Source organism: Molossus molossus, unplaced genomic scaffold, assembly GCF_014108415.1.
Source record: "Molossus molossus isolate mMolMol1 unplaced genomic scaffold, mMolMol1.p scaffold_m16_p_1, whole genome shotgun sequence".
In the NCBI taxonomy this organism is placed as follows: Eukaryota; Metazoa; Chordata; class Mammalia; order Chiroptera; family Molossidae; genus Molossus; species Molossus molossus.
In genome coordinates, this window is record NW_023425344.1 from 178,874,843 (window position 1) to 178,895,700 (window position 20,858).

At 41.7% G+C, this 20,858-nt stretch overlaps 1 long non-coding RNA gene across 2 annotated transcripts; it reads right to left on the minus strand.

Moving 5' to 3' along the window:
* Window positions 1–10,176: 10,176 nt before the first annotated feature.
* Window positions 10,177–16,890, minus strand: LOC118635746. Of its 2 annotated transcripts, none has more exons than XR_004960554.1 (4): window positions 16,830–16,890; window positions 14,843–14,961; window positions 10,695–10,867; window positions 10,177–10,542 (listed from the first exon to the last, which is right to left on the minus strand). It is a non-coding gene; the product is annotated as an uncharacterized LOC118635746 (long non-coding RNA). The 2 variants fall into 2 exon arrangements; XR_004960555.1 differs by having other exon boundaries at window positions 10,674–10,867.
* Window positions 16,891–20,858: the final 3,968 nt, after the last annotated feature.

The following is a 20,858-nucleotide window of genomic DNA, read 5'->3' on the forward strand; positions in this document are numbered from 1 at the left end:
AGCCCCCCACACACACACAAAATTAATAGATGGATGCAAACAACTAAAACATTTTAGTTCAATTTAGATGAATGAATATGATAATATTAAAGTGCTAATCTGGACTACTAAATTGAATGAATAAATGGTGAAAAAGAAGCATAACATGGAGGTGGGCAAAGGGGAGAAAATGGAGGAGATCTGTAATAGTGTCAACAATAAATGAATGAATGAATGAATGAATAAGGAAAAAAGCAGCAGCATAACAGGAGTACATGAAATAAAGTCTTGCAAATTTTAGTAGATGCTTAATTCAACATGACAACATATCAATGTTAACATGATGTCAATAGGATAATATGTGAGTGCAGTTCAACCTACATGCCAAATTCCCCCACAACACAAGACTTGTGTTGAGATTAAAAGGGGACAGCAGAGATTTAAACCAGCTTTTGCAGTCTATAACTTGAGATGGTACACAAATATCCCATAGTCAAAATTAAGGATGCCTGATATTAACAATAAGGCGGCCTAATAAGCAGACCAAATTGGAGTGTACTTTTAAAGCTGCCCACATGCTCCCTTGTTTGCATTCTAATGAGATTTGCATGCTAATCAGGCACAACTGTCCCCACAGCCAAATAACCCTTAATTGGTCCTTCTGATCACCCACTTGCCCCTTTTGTTCTCTTTTGTGTCAGCTGAAAATGATCCTTGACTGCCTTATGTGTGTTTCCATATCTACACTGCTTGTGGATCTTTTGATAAAAGACTTAGTTTCCCAAATTGGGAGTGTCACTAAATACATACTGGATATTTGAAGGACATTTAGGCTTCAAACAGCTCAGGGACACTGGGAAGTCTGGACTAGTGGCAGGTAGGTGGAATTTCGAGGCCATAATTATTGAGGTATCAAGAAATCCAAGAAGATGGAACACTCAAATGGCTGAAGGTGAGAGGGGCCCCAAACAGTAGGGTGGCATGTGACACGTCCCCATGGACAATGCCAACATTTTTATTTCAATTTCATGAAAACATTGTGATTTATTTTTAAATTCTGCATAGATCAAGTAGAAAGATAACTTAGTGTTTTCCAATGTATGTAACTTTGGACAGTTCCACCATGTTTCTGACAGTCAGGGATTCCAGCTGGAGCCCCATACTGAGACACTAGACTGAAAGGTAGAGGAGGAGCACCTCAAGAGAAGGGGGTGTGGTCACATAACTCACCTCTCCTTCTATAAAAGGATGTGCCTCAAAAGGCAACCATCGAGAAACCCCCCTCCTGCCTTTATGAATAAATAATTTAGTTATTACTCATAGGCTAGAGATTAAGATAAAGATGGTTGACAGGGGCAGAATTAGAAAATTAGATGATTTCTTTCACAAAAGGTAAGTTTCTAAATCAGATTTAAGAACAGGGAGGCCCTGACTTAGTCTCCATTTGTCTCCATATAACCTTCAGAACTTAAGCAACACTAGCTATCAGAAGTGGGGTAGAGTAACCCTGGCCGGTTTGGCTCAGCAGTAGAACGTTGGCCCACCATCCAACGAGTCAAGGGTTCGATTCCACCCAACGGCACGGACCTCAGTTGTGGTTCATCCCCACCCTGGTTGGGGTTGTGCGGGAAGCAACTAGTCGATGTGTCCCTCTCACATCGATGTTTCTCTCTCTCTCTCCCCTGCTCTCCCTCTCTCTCCCTCCCACTCTATCTGAAGATAAATATAAATAGAAAAATATCTTCTGGTGAGAATTAAAAAAAAAAATGTGGGTAGTATAGTCCTGGCCAGTTTAGCTCAGCAGTTGGAGGATCGGCCTACCGACTGAAGTCATGGGTTCAATTCCCAGTCAAGGGCACATACCTCAGTTTTAAGTTCGATACCCAGCCCCGTCCGGGTCGTGCGGGAGGCAACCAATCAATGTGTCTCTCACATGGATGTTTCCCTCTCTCTCTCTCCCTCTCTCTCTCCCTCCCTCCCACTATATCTGAAAATACATCAATGAAAAAATATCCTTGGGTGAGGATTTTTAAAAAGATGAGTAGAACTGGCACCAATAACCCCAAAATTATATTCCTACTTCTTCTCCATCCCAACCACTTTAATTGCAAGAATACGTTACCTGAAGGCAACGTTAGAGCACCAGCCCATGGACCAAAGAGTTGTGGGTTCGATTCTGGTCAAGGGCACATACCTCGGTTGCAGTTTGGTCCCTGGTCAGAGTCCTGCAGGAAGCAGCCAGTCGATGTATCTCTCTCACGTCCATGTTGCTCGCACGCACTTTCTCACTTGCTCTCTCTCTCTCTCCCTCCCACTCTATCTGATGATAAATGGAAAAGTATCCTCAGGTGAGGACTTAAAAATACACACACACACACACACAGAGAGAGACACACAGAGAGAGAGAGAGAGAGAGAGAGAGAGAGAGAGAGAGACTCCAAGACCCCATGTCAAACCATTAAAACAAAATTTCTGTTGGTGGAACTCAGGAATGTACATTTTCCACAAATGATTTTTATGCACACTACATTTAAGAATCCTGCCTCCCAATTACAATCACAAAGTGAGGCAAAGTGATTTACCAACAGTCAACCAACCCACATCTCAACAGCAGAGCCAGGCTAGAATGCACCCCTCCTAAGAGCCTGCTGTGGTTTTTACCAGCTAAAGCCCACTGACTTGTTACTAACAAGAAAAATGATCTGGTACTCTTCAACAAAAAGTCCTGTCCAATCTTAACAATAACAGCATCCCACTGAAAAATAGGCAGGTAACCCTCTAGTCCCTATTACTGCCTTTCATGTGGCAGAGGCAGAAAGCTTCATTTTAGGGCCTCTGATAATTTGTAGAATCATTGTTGCTAAAGATTTGCAGCCTTGGGAGAAGGCCACAGAAACAACAGGACAAATACAAAAGGTGCTATTCTCATCAATCAATGAAAGGTTCTGGAAACCGAAATTTGATTATTTTGTCTCTGCTTGAGTCTCGCTTGAACTCTGTGTTCCTGGAAATTAAATTCACACTCAGGTTGACTTCAGAGAGTCATTCTTTCCTTTCCATTTAGCAGCCTTTGAAAGTGTTTCTTGTCTTAAAAAAACTCCACAGGAAGCCCCAACAAGAAGTAGTCGTAATTAAAGGTGCAAATGAGCACACACAGGGATGCCCAGGGAACCAGGGAGTAAATAGCACATACCCCCTAACACGAGGCAGAGGTATCCTCAAACATTCTCCCTCAGGAAATATAGAGTCACTCTTAATACAAGGCATTCTCTCAATTACTTTATTTGAACAAGTAATAACTTACTTGGATTTTGTTTAGAGAAGGCACAATGATCTAAAATTACCTCAATCAATGTTCTTATAAAGGTCATCTAATGGAATAAGTAAAAAAGGAGGCAACTGTATCATTCATCCTTCCTGCACATGTAAACTCACAACTGCAAATTTTATAAAATCTTATTAAAAAGCCATAAATGATTATGTCATGGTGTTTGTATATGGAAATGAGACAAATGCGGGGGGGGGGGGGGCGGGGGGGGGCTTCCCTAAAGAAATCAGAATGGTGCCCTGGATGTGTATTCAGTTGGTTAGAGTGTTGTCCTGATAAACCAAGGTTGTAGGTTTGATTGCCCATCAGGGCACATACAAGAATCAACCAAAGAATGCATAAGTGGAAAAACAAATCAATGTTTCTCTCTCTCTCAAATCAATCAATAAATTTTTTAAAAAATTGTAATAGGCCCTGGCCAGTGTAGCTCAGTTTGTTGGATGTTGTCCCGGGCCCCAAGGAATTGCCAGTTCAATTCCTGGTCAAGGGCACATGCCCATATTTTGGGCTCAATCTCTAGTAGGGGGCATGCAGAAGGCAACTGATTGATGTATTGCTCTCACATCGATGTCTCTCTCTCTCTCCCTCTCCCTTCCTCTCTCTAAAAATCAATAAAAAATATTTTTTAAAAATCAGAATGGTTACTTCTGGCTTAGGTTGAAATTTCAGTGGCCCTATTATACATAAGTTTAAAAAAAGAAAGATGGTCCTGGCCAATGTACCTCAGTGGATATAGCATTAGCCCATGCACTGAAGGGTCAAGGGTTCAATTCCCAGTCAAGGGTATGTTGCAGGTTCAATTCCTGCCCCAGTCGAGATGCATTTGGGAGGCAACCGATCTCGCGCTCGCTCGTGCTCGCTCGCTCTCTCTCTCTCTCTCTCCCCCCCCCCTTCCTCCCTCCCTCCCACTCTATCTAAAAATCAATGGAAAAATATCCATTTTTCCATTGGTGAGGATTAACAAAAACAAAACAAAAGATGTAGTATCGCTTGCACAGCTTGAAAGTGATAATGGGCCCTGAGAAACTCTGAGATGTCTCCAAAATGCTTCTAGCAAAAGCAGTTTCTGAAGTCAAGAAGTATGTGGAGAATCTGAACAAAATTATGTGATATATTTTAAGTAGAAAAAAAGTAGTTCTAACCTAACACACTGCTTTGTTACACACATTTAACTTAACACACATTTCTACCAAGGCATCAAGATACAACAAATAGCCCTGGCCAGTTTGGCTCAGCGGTTAGAACGTCGGCCTGTGGTCCAAGAGAGACCCAGGTTCGGTTCCCACTAAGGGCACGTACCTCGATTGCAGTTTGTCCCTGGTCCTGGTTGGGTCGTGTGGGTGGTAGCCACTCGATGTTTCTCTCTCTCTCTCTTCCTCTTTCTCCCCCTACTCTATCTGAACAAAAAATGGAAAAATGTCCTCAGGTGAGGATAAACAAAAAAAAAAGATACAACAGATAGAGTACACCAAAGTAAGGTGTGAGATCAAGATGCAAAATTTTCAAAGTTCAAGTAGTTGTAACATTTGAACCCTCACCCTCTTGGAAGGTATAAGAGAACATACAGAGAGCTGTGGATGGACACTGTGTTCTACTCACCCAGGTGAGAAGAGAGGGGTGCTATCTTTCCCCTCAAGCCCAGTAAGGGGGCTTCAACAAGTCCATACAGACAGCTTGATGTGTAGCCCCTGCAGTTGAGTTCACAGTGAATTCTGACTGGCTTCAGTCTGAGAAATCTAAAGGGTAAGAGATGGGCTGATGAGCTGCTCAAAAAAAAAGGCTAGAGCAGGCAGCCAGCACTCCAGAATTTACCAGGGTCAAGGATGTGTGTGTGTTCCCTTGCACTGGGGGAGGGCCAATGGTAGGAGGTCATGTCAGGGCTTGTCTAAGAAGGTCACCTGCAGGGGCAAACAGCCCTCAGCAGAGAGAAGCTGGAGGTCCAGAGGCATTCACATGCTGAGGACAAAGTAAGCTACTAACCAAGAACATAGGAAGGCATCAAGGGACAGAGAGGTGGCCGTCCAAATAGCATGAAGCCACTTACAATAAGATCAGACTGTACAGCCTTTCCTACCCTTCCTACATCTCCTTCCTCCACCTCTACACCAAGCTGCACCTCGGCTCCTTCCTAGAAGGCCAAGCAACCTTGGCCAGAAGCTCAAAATGGGAAAAGAAGCCAACCAGACTCCTTTGCCCAACTTCAAGCTTCTCTGAGGCAACAGACCTGGACTGGGGATTATGGAGAGGGGAGAATTTTTCCTTTTCAGTCAAGTATGGTGATTTGATTCCTTCATCAGATTGTACATTATTATTTATAGTAGTCCCCCTTTAACTGCAGGGGATATGCTTCAAGACCCCCAGTGGATGTCCAAAACCATAGATAGTACCAGACCCCATAAATACTATATTTTTTCCTATACATACATACCTATGATACAGTTTGATTTATAAATTAGGCATAGTAAGAGACTGACAGCAATAATAATGTAGAACAATTATAACAATATGCTGTAGTAAAAGCTATATAAATGTGGCATTAAGTAAAAAAGGGTCACCTGAGCACAAGCACTGTAATACTAAGACAGTCCATCTCATAACTGAGAGGGCTACTGAGTGGGTACCAGTGGGGACCACATACAGCATGGAGATGCTGGACAAAGGGATGAGTTGAGTCCCAGCAGGGCACAGGGGGACTAGAGATTTCATCACGATCCTCAGAATAGTGCATATTTTTATGAATTGTTGCCCAGCTGGTGTGGCTCAATGGTTGAGTGTCAAGCCATGCAACAAGAGGTCACCAGTTTAATTCCCAGAGCACATGCCCAGGTTGTGGGCCCGATCCCCAGTGGGGGGCATGCAGGAGGTGGCCAGTTGATGTTCTCTCTCATTGATGTTTCTATCTCTCTCTCCCTCTCCCTTCCTCTCTCTATAAAAAAAAAAAAAATCAGTAAAGAAAAAAATCATAAATTTTTTAAAATTATGAATTATTTCTGTAATTTTTCCATTTTGTATATTTTTAAAGATTTTTAATTTTTTTAGAGAGAGTGAGGAAGGGAAGAGGAGAGAGAGAAACATCAATGTGAGACATGGATGGGCTGCCTCCTGCATGCCCCCTATGGGGGCAGATCGAGCCCAAAACCCAAGTAGATGCCCCAACTGAGAATCGAACCTGCGACTTTTTAGTGTATGGGACAACACTCAACCAAGTGAGCCACAAGGGCCAGGTCCAGGGCACATTTTGTATTTTTGGATAACAGTTGACCAAGGGTAACTGAACCATGCAAATTGAAACTTCAGATAAAGGGTAACTAGTATATTAAATTGAGAGTGTTTTATGACTGAAGAATAACCAGATAAGTTGTGGAGTGACCCATGCTTTCATTCAAGAAGGTCATATAAATGAAATTAAAATAAAAAGGAACTGCCCTGGCCAGTTTGGCTCAGCGGTTAGAGCGTCAGTCTGCAGCCCAGAGAGACCCAGGTTCGGTTCCCGCTAAGGGCATGTACTTTCGTTGCAGTTTGTCCCTGGCCCTTGGTTGGGTCGTGTGGGTGGCTGCCACTCGATGTGTCCCTTTCACATGGATGTTTCTCTCTCTCTCTCTCTCTCTTCCTCTCTCTCCTTCCCACTCTATCTGAACAAAAAATGGAAAAATGTCCTCGGGTGAGAATAAAAAAAAAAGAAGAAAAAAATAAATAAAAAGGAACAAACGTGGGCTATGGCCGGTTTGGCTCAGTAGTTAGAGTGTCAGCCTGCAGACCAATGAGTCTCAGGTTCGATTCTGGTCAAGGGCACGTGCCTCAGCTGCAGTTCATCCTCAACCCTGGTCAGGATCAAGCAAGAGGTAACCAGTCGATATGTTTCTCTCACATCAATGTTTTTCTCTCTCCTTCTCTCCCACTCTTTCTGAAGAAAAATGAAAAAATATCCTCGGGGGAGGATTAAAAAAAAAAAGGAACATACATGGAAATATGCAACAATTTGTATGAATCTCCAGGGAATTATACTAAATCAAAAAAATAATCCCAAAAGGCTACCCACTATGTTATTCCATTTATATAATGCTCTGTGAAATGACAAAATTATTGAAATAGAGATGACATTCGTGGTTGCCAAAAGTTAAGAAGGGTGTGGATGTGAGAGGAAGGTAGATGTGGTTATATAAGGGCAACAAGAGGACTCCTTGCGATGATGAAAATGTTCTGTATCTTGACTGTGTCAATGTCAGTATCCTGGTTATGACACTGTACCCCCTATACGTACTAGGTACCACATGTGTACTATTAGGAGAAACTGGATAAAGAGTACACAGCATGTCTCTGTACTCTTTCTTATAATAGCATTTGAATCTATAACTATCACAAAATAAAGAGTAATTTTTTTTAAAAGGTGCTGAAAGCTGTGTGTGTACCAGTGGATGGAACAAGTGATGACTAGCCTTTATTACACAGATTCACATTCTATCAGTTGAAGATGTTGTGAATCTTGTAAAATCTACTGAACTCAGTTGTGCAAAAATCGGGATTTTTCAACCTAATATTTATTGGAATATTCGTTTACCATAACAAAGTACCATAAACTGGGTGCTTAACGTAACAGAAATTTATTGTCTCATAGTTATGAAAGCTAGAAGTCTGAAATCAAGATACTGAAGGGCCATGCTTCCTCTGAAACATGTAGGGGAATCCTTCCTTGCCTCTTCTGAGCTTTTGGTGGTTTACCAGCAATCTTTGGTGTTCCTTGGCTTACAGCTGCATAACTCCAACCTCTGCCCTAATCACATAGTGTTCTCCCTGTGCGTCTCCATCTTCACGTGGTGATCTTACAAGGATACCAGTCATTAAGGACATACCCTGCACCAGTATCACCTCATCTTAAGCAATTTTATCTGCAATAACTCTATTTCCCAATAAGGTCATATTCTGAAGTACTACGGTAGGACTTTTACATATCTTTTTGGGTGGGGGGCACAATTCAGCCCATAACACTTGGTTAGAATAAAAATACTGTGTTTGTTGTTTTCAGACCTCATTCAACATCCCCATTTCCACCACCGAGCTTCCAGAGTAGACAGGTAGAAGAAGTGGTTCCTTAATAGTTGACAGAAACTCAAAGGCAACACTCTGATCTCACACATCTAGGATCCACCTGTCTCGGGATAGGCAGTCAAATGTTCCCTGGAGCTCCCTGATGACAGCACTGCCTCTCAGCGACTACCCCACAGACAGGGCCATGCCCCCAGGCTGCTTCTAGCAATAATTTTGACTTTGCCTAGCATCCAAAAGCCTCTAAAAGTAACAGTGACATCCCCATACACACTATACTACTGCATTCCAAATGTAGCCTGTCTTATTTCATAAGCTTACTCTAATTTAAATCAGGCTATAATTTCTGTACTTATGGATCTCCTATCAAGAGACCAGCTGTCCCTCCAGATATCTGGCTTTTGTCAACAATGCTCTAGGCTACTGGCTATGATGGTGTCTGAATCCTGGCTATAGTCAAAATGCATGTTCATTTCCAGAAAGCTCTTAAGCCTTATACAAATCAAGATACTGGCTGTTTAATTAATTGTTCTATTTAATTCCCCCAAAGTATTTCATTCCATCAATCAATCCTTACTGGGCACCAACCATTGGCCAGGCACTGTTCTAGGTGTTGGGGACACAGCACTGCATGACACAGTCTCTATCCCCATGGCTCTGCATTCTGATGGAGAAGGACAGAACACCAAGCAACACGGTAACAGCTGGGATTATAATGGCTGTAGAGGAAGATACCAGGAAGATGTGATAGAGGAGGAGGGAGACTACTTTAGATAAGTTGCTTGGAGACAGTGACATCTGAGCTGCAATTTAAAGGATGAACACGCCCTGGCCGGTTTGGCTCAGCGGTTAGAGCGTCAGCCTGCAGTCCTGAGAGACCCGGGTTCGGTTCCCGCTAAGGGCATGTATCTCGGTTGCAGTTTGTTCCCGGCCCTGGTTGGTCATACGGGTGGTAGCCACTCGATGTGTCCCTTTCACGATGACGTTTCTCTCTCTCTCCCTCCCACTCTATCTGAACAAAAGATGGAAAGATGTCCTTGGATGAGGATAAAAATAAATAAATAAAATAAGGATGAACACAAGCCAGCCACAGGGAGCAATTAGAGAAGAATATTAGGGCAGAGAGAACAGTAACAATGGCCTTTAGTGGTATTGAACTTTAAAAAAACCGAAAGGTGATTTGAAAGCTGTGAGAGATACCTCTGCTTTGCTCCTCTCCACCTTTTACCACTTGCTCTGTGCCTTTGCACTGTCTGTTTAACTTGACAATGCCCACATTGAATCTGGTCCAGGTTCTTCCCGTACTTGAATGCCTGATCCTTGCACTGACAAAACTCCTGCTCTCTCCTCTATGCCCTGGGTTTGCATCAGCTGAGGATACACATCTACCCCCACACACTCCCAGAAGTGTTCTTCTGCTTAGACCATCCTGAGAGATGGACACTGACCATGATGAAATTTGAAGCAGAAAATAATGAGCAAGCAGCTTATTCCCCAACCATATACCTCCAGATGTCCAGACTTCATCCACACCACACAGCTGTGGTGAGGACTGTGTTTCCCAGGACTCATCCACCATCTTACCTGCTGACCTCTCCATAAGCTCTTATAAACCCTCAGGAAAGTGGACACCAGCTTATGACCCAAAGACTGTTAAGAACATCATCCCCTGTGAAGCTACATCTAACACTGGCAGCATTTCCCTTTTCTAACACAGCTCAATTTCTTCTGTTATTAAGTTTTCATGTTAATTAACCTTGAACAACTACATTTATGTGAAAATAACTCTTAACATTTTTTAAAAGGATGTTTTTTACTTACAAAAAGTATCAGAGGCCACATGCTGATTCAGGAGAGTGGCCAGTGTTTCCTGATCCAGCACCCTCCTCTGGGCTCTGTCTCTACACGGGGCTTTGACAACCCTATGGTGGTCAGCCTCCCTTCCATTCCTTTCTCCAAGACAGCCTATCTAAAGTACTGCCCTCCATGTCCATCACAGCTTCCTGGTTATTTCCTCTGTAGCTGTCATAATCCCAGCTGTTACCGTGTTGCTTGATGTTCTGTCCTTCACCATCAGAACGCAGAGCCATGGGGACGGAGACTGTCTCATGCAATGCTGTGTCCCCAACACCTAAAACAGGGCCTGGCCAATAGTTGGTGCCCAGTAAGGACTGACTGATGGAATGAAATACCTGAGGAGAATTAAGTAGAACAATTAATTAAACAGCCAATATCTTGATTTGTATAAGGCTTAAGAGATTTCTAGAAATGAGCATGAAGTTTGCATACAACTTGGGCCTGAGTATGATCTCCCACTCCTGACCTTTTGCACAGCCAGACTTACAGTCCTCCTCTGTGTCTATGAGCACCTCTCCAGCTACCAGCCTGTCTCTAGCTTCTGCTCAATTCTCGTGGCTCTGGGTTTCAGCTGCTCTTCATTCCTGGGCATCAGACTTCACTGCATCAGGCCTTGCCTGGCTGTGGGAGTGGGGTAATGACTTGCTCTAACTTGTTCATCTAAATGGAGGATACGATAAATACTATATATTATCAGTCAGGATATTTCTGTTGTGCATGACAGGAACGCAACTCACACAAGTTCAAGAAAAAGGGATATGTGGAGTTTTTGGCTCACCTACTTGGGAAATAGAGGCTCCGGACCTCTCAAACAGTATCATCGAGATGGTTTCTCTCCCTCACTCTCTCCCCTCCCCCCCCCCTTCTGCTTTCTCTCACTCTCACCTCTGCTTCTCTCTCTGCCTTAATTCTCTCCTAAGCATTCAGCTCTTGCCTTCCTTTATCCCCGCTTAGCAGCCCATTTGGGAAAAAAGGGCTTCCCTACCAGCATCTCTATGTCAAGGACTTTGACCAAGCTTGGATCCTACGACCATTCCTGGACTTATCACTGAGGACAGGAAAAAGAATCCTGTAACCAGCAAGGTCTGGATCATGTACCTACCCCTGTCTCCTGGGGTGGGAGTGGGGCCATACAGAGTACTGTGAGGGGCAGTCATATAAGGCAGTTGTGAGGTAGACTACAGTTTGATTCACTAAATATTCATTCCAAAATCTTTCAACCATCTGCTACCCTCTGATACATAGGCTGGAAAGCTAAAAATACTACTTATCACACAGCCTTCCAGTTAGGATACAGGCTCATGATCTAGGTTCTGCCCAGCAGCTGTTCCCTAGGAAAGTAGACATGATTAATGTGAGGTGCTGGCTGGGTGCAATCATCAGGTTTTCTTGTAAGTGCAGGGAGATGACAGATGCCTTTGCTTCTTCTGGGCCAGCTGTGTCCTAGGGTTCTAGAGTCTACTCCCTCACTTCACTGGTGGCACATGACAGCAGCTTCATGATTTCTGCTAGAACCAGGGGCATGACTGCACATATTTCTTGACTGTGTCCCTAGCTCTGTAACATCCAGGCTCTTCCATAAATTCTGAAAGCAACCTGATACCCTGTACTAAATTTCTTTCTTCATAAACTGGCTAGTTTGATATAAAAGTAAAATTAACACCTTACCCTGCTTCATTACGGAAAGAGATGGACAACTGTGTCCCATAGTCAGGAGAAAAGAAAAAACAACACTTGGTCCCTGATTCCCTTTCTTCCCCCAAAATAAAGACATACATTTAAAAGGCCCAGGACTATGCTATCTAGTTCTAGTCCTCACAATAAAAGAAATCTTGAGCCTTTCCTTAAGTTACTAAATCCTAATAAGAACTGTATTGTTTTATAACTTTATTGACATTTGCAATGCTGATATCTAAAGATATGACACAATCTTTGAGGTTATAACACTAATGTGAAATAAATGCTTTCCCTCCCAAAATAAACATAATAACTGTAAACTTGGTAATCTTGTAGCGGCTTTCTTTTCAACGCTTGTTTTATATTTCATTTGGCAAGCCAATACTTCTAAAGCTTGAACTCCTTTCCAATCCATCTCAGCAGGTAAAATTTTTTGTTTGTGTTTTTACTAAATGCTTTTGTAGCTGTGTCTTCTTTTGACAATAGGCTCTGTTGTTTACAACCAAGAATCCTGATGAATACTAGGAGGCTCACCAGTGAATGTGCACTTGTTGTTGGAACAGAGCAAGCACTGTTAGGGGGTAAGAGGTGTGCTAAAAAAATAAAAACAGCCCTGGTCAGTTCGGCTCAGCGGTTAGAGTGCTGCCCCTCGAACGGAAGGGCCAAGGGTTCAATTCCCAGTGAAGAGCATGTACGTACCTGGATTGCAGGTTGATCCCCGGACCTGGTCCAGGTTGTGCAGGAGGCAACCAATTGATGTCAATGTCTCTCACATCAATGTCTCTCTCTCTCTCTTCTCTCTCTCTCCCTTCCACCCTATCTAAAAATCGATGCAAAAATATCCTCGGGTGAGGATTAACAAAATAATAATAATAATAATAATAATAATAATAACAGAAAATGTCCCTATCTTATTTCATAATGTTATTATGATCGAATAATGTGGTATATGTTATAAACTATAAACCCCAGCATAAATGTAAGGCTAAAACAGTATTCTTGATTGGTAGTAACCATGTTGGCAGGTAAGTCAAGGGTACCTAACACTGCACAGGAAGCATCCAACCCCCATTAGCAAAACTCTCCTTGTCCTTTTCATTAAAGACCCTCTGTGAATTTCCTAAAGTGCCCACAGGTAATGTCTCCCTAAATGAAGTGACTGTCATTGGAAATCAACATTCTTGAGTTCTCTTCAGCTTCATTCCACTTCTATAACTTATTTTCCTTAATCTTCCAAGGTGTCTTACTCTGACCAGATGCCTCCACCTCACTTTAAAATGACCTAACTTTTGGTTACAAATTTCCTAGAAACAAGTCTAGCAATCATCCCACCTCTGCCCTTAGTGTGTCCTGCTTACTCTCCACCTTCCAATTCTGGCAACATAAAACACCGCTACGAACACCTGAACGTGCTGGATAAAACAGAAGACATCTTTAAATTCTAGCTGAGCTTACAAAAAATAAAAATTCCCAGTTGCCGTAAACAGAGACCAGAGTGCTTACACTGAGAGGTGATTTTCAGACCAGGAAATAGGCCCTCACAGCTAACTTTGGGTTTCAACACCCACGCAAGGATTGAACTGACCTTGGACTCACCAGAAGCAGGGAGTTGGAATAGAAGTTCCTGCATAGAGTCAGAATTGTGAAACGGTAGCCACCTCAATAAAATAGGTTAAAACAGAACAAAAACAAAGAACTGTATCCTCAGAGAGATGACAATGAAATATGTCTTTTCCTGTGGTTGAGGTCTTGGGCTACTTATTGATGATCCTATGACACTTAGCAGAAGCAAATGTGAAACTGTTCTAGCCCGGCTGGTGTGGCTGTGGTTGAGAGTTGACCCATGCACCAGGAGGTTGCCGGTTCGATTCCCAGGTTATGGGCCTGATCCCCAGTGGGGGGCATGCAGGAGGAGGCCAATCAATGTTCTCTCTCATCAATGCTTCTATCTCACTCTCGCTCTCCCTCTCCCTCCCTGTCTCTAAAATCAATAAAGAAAAGTTTTTTTTTTAAGTGAAACTGTTCTAGAGGCCACGTCTGCAGCCAAGATCTCACAGAAGCCTTCAAAAAAAAAAAAAAAGGAGATAGACTCACAATCAAAAACTCAGAAGTACACAAGGAAATGATCCACAATAAGAGTCAGCAGACACAATAAGCATCCCAAGGTAACAATCTGAAATAGTATATTTTAAATTATGAAATAAAAGAGGGAATTAAAACCATACAGAAAGAACAAGATACTGGTGTCTGATCCCCCCTTTTCCTTTATGTACCAGTGTGTACCTTTCCTCAATTTTTCTAAATGTCTTACATGCAATAAATAGGCTTGCCTATATGATGTAACTACAAGTTCCTAAAAGATCCACCCCACCCATTTCTCCCCATCATCTGTCAGATATTTGAAATATGAAACTTTTTGCTTAAGATAGTGAACTTTTTAAAAAATACCTTTAAAGATCAATATATTAATGTACTAACATGTTAACATCTACATCAAAAGTGGTTTGTTTATTAACATGCCACCATGAGGGAATGGAATATAGATACTATTATGTTGAGAAGACAGAAGACAAGTAAGCAACTCAAAATAAGGTCATTGGGCATGCAAAGGGACAAGAAAACGAGATATCTGAAAAGAGATGGAATGAAGACAAAAAAGTTAAAACTCTGAAAATGGGGGTTGATTTTCTAAAGACAGTTTTTTTACTGTTTAGTTTTACCCAGGGTAAATCCTTACTTCTAAATTTTGCCGAGTCACTCATACCTCAGTCTAGCCAAAAACTCTTATAAGTTTTTGTGCTGTATGACTAATAACAATTTTTCACCCAGCCAATGTGAAAGCTTCTTGACAATAAAACAGCTTTTACAACAGCTTCCAGTCACTAGTCAATCTAAATGGCTTATTCAGAAAATGGCATGTAGAGACACTCTGGCAAACGCCACAGAAGAGATACTTACAGAGACTTGGATGCCCCAGAGAAAAACAGAGCCATGTCAGTTTGTTTCTGTTTTGAGACAAATTTCTTCCCGTTCTCCAAAATCCTATCCAATAAAGGACATATATATTTCTTGTAGAACTAAAGTCCAGAACAAAACAAAACCAGGTAAAAGAAAAACAAAACAATGGACCAAACTTTAAATGTCTTCCTGCTCCAGTGAGCTCATTGCTATTGGTATATTTGGAAAGGTGAAATTGTTTTAAATATTTCTGAAGTTAGTTATTTTAGATGACAGCAGTTCCTGTTAGAAACAACTTATTGTTGTTTGTTTATTATATTTATTGTTATTTATCCTCATCCCAGGATATTTTTCCATTAATTTTTAGATAGAGTGGGAGGGAGGGAGAGGACGAGAGAGGAAGGAAGAGAAAGAAAAAGCGGGGGTGGGGTGGGGGGGGCACTGATGTGAGAGAGACACATCAATTGGTTGCCTCCTGCACATACCCCAACGGGGACTAGGGATCTGGGCCAGGGATTGAACCTGCAACCCAGATACATGCCATTTAATCAGGAATTGAACCCAAGACCTTCCGGTGCTTGGACTGACACGCTAACAACTGTGAGCCACACTGGCTAGGGCAATGTCGTTTATTTATGATGCAGCCAGTTCATTTATTAACACCCCAGCAGGTATAAATGAGCCCTAACAAAGACGAAAATCCTGCAATGGGACAATGGCATCAAGAATTTTCACAGGATCACCCTAGCTGGTTTGGCTCAGCAGTTAGAGCGTTGCACACAGACTGAAGGGTCTTGGGTTCAACTACCAGTCAAGGACACATACCTGGGTTGCAGGTTCAATCCCTAGCCCTGGTCTCTCTCATGCTGATCTCTCTCTCCCCCCCCCCATCTGAAAATCAATAGAAAATATTCTCAGGTGAGGATTAACAAAAAAATAGAGTTTTCCCAGGATTAATAAGAGTACCAAGATAATTCAGTGGAGGAAGTCTTTTCAACAAATAATTCTGGGACACCTGGAGATATTAAAAAAATGAATTTGGTCCGGCTGGTGTGGCTCAGTGGTTGAGCATTAACCCATACACCAAGAGGTCACCAGTTCGATTCCCAGTCAGGACACGTACTCAGGTTGTGGGCCTGATCCCCAGTGGCAGGCATGCAGGAGGCAGCCAATTGATGTTCTCTCTCATCAATGTTTCTCTCTATCTCTCCCTCTCACTTCCTCTCTCTCTAATATCAATAAAGGAAAAAAAAATTCTTTTTAATGAATTTGGACCTCTAGTTTACACCATATACAAAAATTAACATAAATGGATCAAAGACCTAAATGTAAGAGCTAAAACTATACATCTCTTAGAAGAAAATATAATAGTAGGCAATAGTTCCTTAGAAATGACACCATAGTCACAAGCAACAACAAAAGCGTTTAGAAAAACTAGACTTCATCAAAATTTAAAACTTTTGTGCTTTAAAGGACACCAATATGCATAAAGACAACCCATAGAATGAAAGAAAATATTTGCAAATCATATATTTGATAAATGTCTAGTATTCAGAACATACAAGGAACTTTGAACTCAGTGACAAAAGGGCAAATAATCCCATTTAAAAATGGGTAAAGGATCTGCCCAGCCAGTGTGGCTCAGTGATTGAGCGTCAACCCATGCACCAAGAAGTTGTTGGTTCAATTCCCAGTCAGGGCACATGCCTAGGTTGTGGCCCCAATCTCCAGTGGGGGGCATGCAGGAGGCGGCCAGTTGGTGTTCTTGCTCATCGATGTTTCTCTCTCTCTCCCTCTCCTTTCCTCTCTCTATAAAATCAATAAAAAATAAATAAATAAAATAAAATAAAAATGGGTAAAGGATCTGAACAGGTATTTCCCCAAAGAAGAAAGTAATAGCCAATAAGGGCATGAAAAGATGTTCAACCTCATTAGTCATTAGGAAAATGCAAATCAAAACCACAGTGAGATACCACATAACACTTACTAGAATGGCTATGATAAAAAAGACAACAATAAATGTTGACAAGGATGTTGAGAAATTAGAACCCTCATACAAAGCTGGTAAGAAAGTAAAATGATACAGCCACTTTGGAAAGCAATCTGGCAATTCCTAAAAAGGATAAGCTTAAAGTTACCGTATGATCCAGACATTTCACTATTGCTATATACCCAAGAGAACTGAAAACATTATGTCTACACAAAAACTACACACATGTTCATAGCTAAAAAGTGGAAGCAACCCAAATGAAAGATATGCTATAACATGGATGAACCCTGAAAACATTATGTTAAGTGAAAGAAGCCAACAACCACATATTTATACATGTGAAATATCCAGAACAGGCAAATCCATTGAGACAGAAAGTAGATGAGTGGTTGCCTAGGGTTCAGGGTATTGAGGAGAAATATTATTTGAATAATATTACATACAATTCTTGAGTTCTAAAATACACAGCAATTAATGTTCCTTATGATTGGAATATTATAGTTATTCCAAACTGTTGGGGGCTTTTCCTAATACTGGGTACTAAAATGGTTTTCGAAAAGAGGTATAAGATATTACTACAAAGAAACAGTTTGTCACCCCAAAATATGCATTTTGAGGGGATAATGATTATTTTAAACTGGTTTTTTTTTTTTAATCCTCACCGGAGGACACTTTTGCATTTATCTTCAGATAGAGCAGGAGGGAGAGAGGGAAGAAGAGAGAGAGAGAAACAGCAATGTTAGAGAGGCACATCAACTGGCTGCCACCCACAGGACCCCAACCGGGGCAGGGCCAAACTGCAACAGAGGTACTTGCCCTTAGCTGAACTGAACCCAGGACTCTGGTCGGCAGTGGACACTCTAACCGCTGAGCCAAACCGGCCAGGGCTAAACTAGTATTTTTAAGAAACAAAAGACTCAGAAGAACTGAGTCTTTTTTTGACTCCCTTCTTTATCTGTCTAATGGAATTCAGATTTTAAAAACCTGCTACAGGAAGGGAGATCACCTTAGCAAAAATAAACTGAATGTGGCAGAGCGGGAAGGACCTAAGAGTCTGTTAGAATCCCCTCAGAGTCCCATTGTTTCTGAGTGGCCCAGCAAGAATTTGTTTACCAAATGTTTGCTCCTTCTCATCTACCTGTGAATTGCCTTCCTTCCTTGGAAGTCCAAACCACTTTCTCTTTAGGTCAAGCAGCACATAAGCCCCAACTGCCCATCTGTCCTCAGGTCCCATATTCTTACAGGACTCCTGTATGTACATATGTAATAAATTTGGTTATTTACTCCTGTTAATCTGTCGCATGTTAATATCACTAGACCAGCCAGAAGAACTATGAGGGAAATGAGGGGAAATTCTCACCCTCAAATAATTGCACAGAATTATTTTCAAACAACAGGGCCTCTGGAAATCCCAATAAAAAATTCTACAGACTAGCCCTGGCCGGTTTTGCTCAGCGGTTAGAGCATCAGCCTGCGGTCCAGAGAGACCCGGGTTCGGTTCCCGCTAAGGGCATTTACCTCAGTTGCAGTTTGTCCCCGGCCCTGGTTGGTCGTGCGGGTGGTAGCCACTCGATGTGTCCCTTTCATGTTGACGTTTCTCTCTATCTGTTCCTCTCTCTCCCTCCCACTATACCTGAACAAAAAAATGGAAAAATGTCCTCGGGTGAGGATAAGAAAAAAATTCTACAGAATAAAGGAAGTATGTTTGAATTTATTTAAAGGGGGGGAGGGGGGAGGACTGATTCATCTATGTTCCTGGACAGGGAAAACAAGTAGATTAAATTAGAGTCACATGCTATTCTAGATACTATTTTATCCTCCATTTACTTTTCATCCTTATAGATTCTTCCATGATAAATCTTTTTATTACTAATCTGTGCTTTTTCCCTGTGTTTTGGGCTTCATAAAAATCATGCTTCCCAAGTTTACTTGCCTTGCAACTGACTGCACAAGACTTTGGAACTTAAGCTCCGAGCTTCAACTGGAAGCTTACACTTACATAGATATGTTTGTATGGGTCAAATCCTCTGAGAACAATGAATCAGGAATATCAGTAAGTAACAAGTACACAGGGCAATGTTATTCAACTTCACTTTTGCACAAGTTCTCTGACTTTTGATTTCTAAACATTTAACTATATTTATACTTTTTCTGAAAATAAAAAGGAACAAATGGAATTCTCTTGGGAGAGCCCAAGTAATGTGGAGGGGGGCAAATATGTCCCTTGCGCCAAGTCAGGCATAACCAAGATCAAGGGGAAAATCAGTCTCCTATTTGGAGCATCCACAAAAGCAGCTTTTGCATATCGGTTGAAGTGCTATGTAAAAAAGAGTTGAAATAAGGGCAGATTTACCTAGGAATTCCAATGCAAGTTACAAGAACAGAAGTACAAGCAAGGGAAGCAGAACATTTGTTTTTTGTTTTGTTTTGTTTTTTTTTTTATCCTCACCCGAGGATATTTTTCCATTTTTTGTACAGACAGAGTGGGAGGGAGAGAGAGGAAGGGCGAGAGAGAAACATCGACGTGAAGGAACACATCGAGTGGCTGCCACCCGCACGACCAACCAGGGCCGGGGACAAACTGCAACCAAATTACGTGCCCTTAGCGGGAACCGAACCCGGGTCTCTCCGGACCGCAGGCCGACGCTTTAACCGCTGAGCCAAACTGGCCAGGGCAGAACATTTGTTAAATGTGCACTATTTGCCCTGTCCTTTATATACATGTTCTGCCTTCTATTTAAATAGTACTCAAATTTTAGAGTTAAATGATGAGAAATTTTCTCACAACACCATCTTCAGGGTTAAAGTTACCAATGGGGAAAACAAAACCAACTACACACACACACACACACACACACACACAAACTGCAGCCACTTCTACAGCCTTCCCAATAATCTACACTTTAAGTAAATATGACAATACTAGAATTTAACTCCCGATAATCTACAGTGCATCGTGCCTGGTACCTAGTAGGTACTCAATATTCCGTCAGTTATTTGTTAAATGAATATTGAAAGTATTTCGAACACAAGCTTTTCTTTGTTAATGTACATTTAACATTCCATTCATAAGAACACATCTTAACACACACACACACACACACACACTCACCTAGACATAGCTACATTGATACCTTCTCCTGAAAATGCACTTACAACAAAAAGTGGAAGATAAATATCATGATAGAATGGTACAGAATGATGACAATCATCGAGAAATTATGAAAGGAAATTTCAAACGCTTAAAATTCATCCGTTGTCTTTTTTATATCAGTTATCTTAGTTTCCATGGAAATTCATAGGAATCTACAAAAAAAAAAAAAAAGTAATCTATTCCCACACTGAAACTTTAAGACTGCTCTAGGCCATAAAATCACATATAATCACAATCTTTTTACATCGGTATAAATGCCACATCAGAGAATTTGCATTTGAAGGGAAGTCACATATTTACCACACCTTCAACAAATCTCAACAAAAATGAATACTGATTGTATCATTTATCACTTAAAGAGTAGCTCCTTGAAGTACTGGTAGTTCTCACACTCGTGGATAAACGTTTTTCACTAGCGGCTCCAATTCAATGATCTTTTCTTCTCCCAACGAGGACACCTAAATCTGTTGTGTGGGTGTTTAATGTTTTTCATCCTGCCTTTATTCTGTACTTCAAACAAAACACAGGTAGAGAAATAGACTGAATTGTTTTGTTTTGGTGTTTAAAAATAGCTGAAGGCGACAAAGTTTCACTCCACAAGGTTGTTTACCAGCAGGTCGATGTTCCGCAGAAGCAAGCCATAAAACACCCGCAAAATAGTTTTACATATAGGGAAGACGAGAGAGGAAAACACATCCGTCAGCAGCAGCAGAACAGAAGCTGCTCCTCGCTATCTGGCACCCGAAATGTAAGAAATGATGGGCACAACCCCGCGCCCAGTCCCAAACGTTCCGCAAGGGCAGCCTGGGGAGGCTGACCTCCGCCTGGGCTAGGCACGGTCCTCGGGCCGGAAAAAGCCCTAAGGAGAACTC